The sequence below is a fragment of the Barbatula barbatula genome (assembly GCF_947034865.1).
Source record: "Barbatula barbatula genome assembly, chromosome: 16".
Classification (NCBI taxonomy): Eukaryota; Metazoa; Chordata; class Actinopteri; order Cypriniformes; family Nemacheilidae; genus Barbatula; species Barbatula barbatula.
Window position 1 is genome coordinate 15,688,925 of NC_136779.1, and position 6,000 is coordinate 15,694,924.

Below are 6,000 nucleotides of genomic sequence, written 5' to 3' on the forward strand. Positions count from 1 at the left end.
TAGCAGTTATATGTGTAGGAATGTGAAAAATATTGTTTGGCAGTTTCATGATTTGATCCTCAACTGAATGTTCAACTAAAAAAACTGTTAGACTTTGTAAACTGGGTGCCTGTTGACAGGCTGAGAATAGAAGTACCACATACAAACCACATCCACGTATTGGTGAAGGACAGATAAGATTTCAGCCCGTCTGAGGTGGGTTTCTTCACAATAACAGGGTTTCTGTGCTGGGAATTATTCCTGAAATTTTCTCTCACCTTTCAGGACACTCCACAGGAGTAGAGAATGTATACACAAGCCACAATGTTGACTATTCTCAATAAGTCTGTTTAAAATAAAAATGATTTTGAGAACCATTGAACCTTGCTTGTTTTATGTGGTTTTAGGGGTCATAATGATCTGGCATCCAATAAATGTTTGCAAATGTTGTGAATTCCTGCCTTTAAACTAAATTCTTGAATATCTTGAAAATATTATATGAAGGATTGTCTGAGGAAGAGTGTGCATGCTCGAAACATACCATTTCTGGAGTCCAATATAGAAAGAATATTCTTTCATTTTTCTGGTCTTTGTTGAGCACCCACTTTACTATGCAACAAACATCATATACTAGGCTGCTAACCTGAAGACAAATCACTGTTTACAAACTATTCGATCTGACAAAAGATTAAATAGCTAATAGGGCTTTCAATATATTACAATTATTAATAAACAAACAACAAATGAATGTCAGAAAACTACATTTCTTATGCACGTATCTTGTCACAGACTGACAAATAATGACAGCTGGTATGGCATAGAAGAATATTTTTAGTTCCCTGAAAAACCATCAACTGCTCATAGCTCTTATATATCTTATATAACATGTGCTCAAAGCCTTTGACTTTTAGTAAACATATTTAAGGTTTCCTTGACATTTACACACTGTAAAAAGAAAGATATTTATGTAATAGACACTATGTAATTCACAAACGTTAAACAAATCAAATATATTCAGAGTCTTTGTTTCCTTGTTTCTATAAACATAGATAGAGTTCACTTTAAGCACTGGTTTTCCTTATGTTTTGATGTTAAATGCAGTAATAAATCCCAAACTCTCTATTAAAACTTGTTCTTTATCTAGTTAATACTGTTTACATTGACAGACTATTTCTCATAAGAAAACAGATGAGTTACTTTTCTTTTTGATGTAATTTGTATGTCAATATTCTGCAATGTTTTGGAAATATAAAAAATTTTTCATATGATTTGAATGAAATGTCTGCTCATTCGTCATATTCGTCACAGTGACATTTTCTCTCGCTCTCCCTCTATCTCACACACACACACACGCCGTCTGGTACTTTGGCTTTGCAGATCTGCAGAGCTTTCCAAATTTAGATTGCCAAGAAGTAATTGTTTCCACATTGTTCGGTATATTACAGTCTCTTTTTTGGCCTGAAAAGGTTGTTGCACCCTCTTCCTGCCAGACTACCCTGCCTCTCCATTTGCCAAACTTACCTAATGTATTAATATAATGCAGATAATACGCAAGTGTAAAATTGAGAGTTTATTTTTCATAGCATTTAGCACGGGCAGTGCCACCATCTCTTGTTTTCCAAAACTAACAGACGTCCTGGAATTCTTCCTAATTGTTCCTCATCCACGTCAGGGGTACATTTCCATGTTAACTGCCAATCTGTAAATAAAAAACATTATCCTTCTTTATTAGGATTTTGCACAGCGTGTATATCGTCAAAGGAATATTGGGTCATTGTGCTCTGATCATTTGGTAAATATGTTTTCTCTGTTGCGGAGGGACCAGGCAGACGGTGTTCTGCTTGGCTGGGATCAGTTGGGTTTTGAAGAGCAGCTGGTGTAATAAGAACCAGGATGGTTCCACCGCAGCTGCCTGGCTCGGGAACCGAAGTCTCGGCCCAACCCACTCTATCATTAACCAACCACAGCCCACTGATGTGGAGCAAATGGTGATGTTGCCGGCATACTGCCACACCCACTGATAATGAATAAAGTGATACAGAAAAAGGAGGGGGTTGGATTTAGGAGTGAACTCTTGGCTCAGATGTGTTGGCTTGTCTTACTGGACAGCATGCATGCATGCTGTAACAATGCTTATATCGCACACACATAGTTTTGTTTCTGTTTCCAGGAACTTTCTCAGTTTTTTCTTGTGCTCTCGCCTGTTTGACTCTCACCAATTTTGCATTGAACAACCTATTAGAAAACTCTGTAAAAGAGTATCTCTCCCAAAACATTCAGAGGCTTCCACCAACCAACCTGCTGTGCTGCGTTCACATCTGGTTTAGTTTTTCTGATCATATGGTGAAATATACAAACAACGTTCATGCCATATGTGCTTGTGAATCATCAACCTTAAATGTACATCATAAAATATTCACAAGAAATGGAAAAGTTGCACAAACTTAAGCCATGGTTTAGTTTCTTTGCATGTCCAAATGTTGTCGCATTACCATTTCAAATGAGCAGGAATATGTGACTTTAAATCTCCCCACGATATGTCTCAAGTGTGGTCAAATCTGCCAATGTTATCGTTTCCTATATGCATTGCTCTAAAAAATAGCCCCTCATTAAACATATGAATTGATACTGTGGAAATTTGTCTTAGGACATTAAAAACATTTTTTTTTGCTTTTGTTATTATGATGCCACCAATGCTTCTATTTTTAACTAAACAAATCTTTGAACCTTTTTACCATTCTGACGATGGAATGTGTTATGCATATAACCTTATGGACTAAACATATTAACTCTCACAAAATATGTTAATGTCTTAAGTGAGAGAAAATAATGCATTCACACACCTCTTACACAACTAGAAACTTCTTATTAAGATGTCCTTGCTCACATCATGGCAATTACACCCTTGTTAGTTCCTGCGGATACTACCATGGGCTGGCTTCAGCCACAAAATAATGCACCTTACCTTAATCCCTGATTCTTGTACAATGAGGTACCATCTTGTAAATTGTAATCATAGTATGTTTTGGTAGTAAATCTCACAGGGACCCAAGGTGAGAGAGGTTAATTGGAAGGCATATGATTCAGAGACTAAATTTAGCCTCTTTGTTATGCTGGTTATTTTTTGTGTTGATTCAGGTGATTTAGTTTAGACGGGACCAATGCCTCAAGCAATAATTCAGAACCTAGCTGGTAATGCCTCTTGTACTTTTTTCATGACTACATTTTATTGTGTGCAGTCTATAAAAATGTTGTCTCTACTATAAGTACTAATAATTTCACTGTAAAGCTGCTTTCCATTCATGCAAAAGTTTAAAATGCAGCATTAGGCATAGCAGTTTTTTTTGTTTCTTGTTGTATGAAAAATATTAAATGCTAATTTTTGCAAAAGATTAAGAATTGTATTTATTTATATTTAATATGTAAATCTAAATAATGCACAGTAATCAAAACTGAACAAATTAAAGTTTGTGCAAAGTTATGTATATTTTAAATCACAGTTTACTTTAAATGCATAAAACGTTTTTATATTAGCATAAACCATTTTTATTGTATCATTCTGAATCTTGGCCCCCATAACAAAAGGGGACAACAATAACAAAAGTTGTAAATGTATGAAACTAGACTGCAGAAATGCTAAACATGATCATAGTTCCCTCCGGTCTGCACTTTACCATACTCTCCACATTTCGTGTTGTGGTGTGGTCCATGGTGACAGATTGCTCCCATAGTCTCCTGTGACAGTGGGGGCCTGCAGTGATTGCCCTCCAGCACAGCCTCATTCAAACTTACAGCTGAGGGGCAGAGGGGGTGCTGGGATGCTGGGCTCATCTGGTTCTTTTCTGCTTCTGTCAAGCTGACATGCAGTTTAGCTTCTGCAGAAATGATGACTCCCCTGCAGGGAGGCACACTGTGGCATTTTAGTTAACATGGACGACCACATTTTAAGATGTCTTATAGTTTTAGCTGAAGACTGAGTACCTTGTTGTCAGTTTTTTGTGGGTTTGTAATTTAGAGTGACCTCACTTAAGATCTGTGGGCATAGTGTGTCCATAAATAGTGTCGAGCATTTACCTCCTACCTCAACACGGTGCACTCTGGGTCAAGTCTATCATTGCTCTAACGTTGAGATCTTTACTTTGTCACAAATCTTTGGATTTCCTCTGTTAAACCCTAAAATGATTCATAATGTATTACTCATGCTGTTAAGTAAATGTTTCTCTCATTTCCAAACCAACTGTTCAAACTCTTATCTCATGTAGGCTTTTACTGTCATGACTTTGCAAAACAATAAAATCACACGCAGTTCTAAATAATCCTCCAGATTCTGCAGCCCAACTTCATTGTGCCAAGCCCACACATAAACTTATGATAATATTCAATGGATCACTAGCTGTAGTATTCATATATTTTTTTCTCTAACTGTGTAGGTCATTTGAGTATTTTTTTCCAACCCAGGACGTGTGCACGCATGTGGCAGCACTACCACTGTTTATCCAGAAGTAATTGGAGCACTGTTAGATTCTATTTTACCTCAATCTCCTCTCTGGCAATCTGTAGCTACTCATGCCCTGACCCTGATTAACCCAGGTCTTGGATTCAGATTGGCGCTACAGAAATATAGTGTGTGCTCTCCAAACCTCCCCCACAACTTTCAGCCAACACCAGAACCATCAGTCTACCCCCCACCCTGTCTTCCCCCTTAGGTCTATGAGGGAGAAGACAGCTTTAAGTCGAACATGGTTATTTCCAGAAATGGCATCTAATTGCTTAAGTCTTAAATGATGTGTAATTGTCCTTTTTCGAGGGGTTAGAGTAATAGAGGTAGGTGAGAACTGAAAGACTCTACTCTTCTCCAGCTGTTTAATAACAGGCCAAAGTGAGCAAACCACGGCCGCGAAGTAAGCCAGAGCTCATGTTGGATGGATATTGGGTTGCTGAGAAGTTTATTTTTGTATATGTCCAAAACAGTGTCGAGATTGTAAGGAAATGTGGATACTAGGCTTGGCGTCAGTCTGCTGGGGTTTCTTAACTTATGTCGCTCAACTAATGCTGGCAACTGGTTGCAGACTTCATTATTGAAAAATCATGTTATAGAGTGATCAGATATTAATGTCAATACGCTATATATAATTTTTTTTTTTAAAAGCTTGATATAATGCATCTTTTGCAAAATACCAAATTTTAAATGAGAGGGAAATAAGTCAAGTAGTGATTGATCGAATACTATAGATGAGAGAAAACATACTTTCCAGTATTTCAGCCTGAGTATCCAATACTAGAGTCCAAAGCTAACATCATCTAAGCGCCAAATGTGAGTAAAATTTAACGAGTTACTGGCCAGTTGGCCACTTATTTTATGAGCAACTTATATCCTTGTATGTTATTTAAGTAAGTTTGTGATAAAAGTGTGTAATTCGCCTGCTAAAAAAACTTAAAAGATCTACAAGCAGTTACGAATCTTAAAATCAGTGAAAAGTTTGCATCTAAATTTGATCAAGGATTACTCAAGGGTTTCTCAGCAGAGGAAGTCATCATAGTTGGGAAAAACGTTTATAGCGGTGAATGGGAGACTACCACAAATATACTGTATATTTTTTTGCATTCTCATTTGCTCAAATAGCAAAAGAAAAACCCAACTATAGTGTTTTCACTACTTTCAACAAAATGAAAACATTAAGAGAGTCTGATATCGGCAGTCAAAAGGGAAAATTATGTCACATTGATAGTGACTTCCATAGACGCAAACACCCTCACATAAGCATTTTGTTTTGTAATTTGATTAAAAGGTAATAAAATACAAAGTATATAGATACAAATTAAATACAAAACAATGCTGATGACATTGAATTGTCATCACAGGTTAATACAAAAGGTACATTGTTTGTTATTTCAAAGTGTAGCTTTAGTGCATCTGGTAGTGCACAACGGTTATAGGTTCGATCAAAGATAATATATTAACAAGATACACCACTGCTATTAAAATGAAAGGAGAGTAATGCAAGACTCAATATGGCTGCT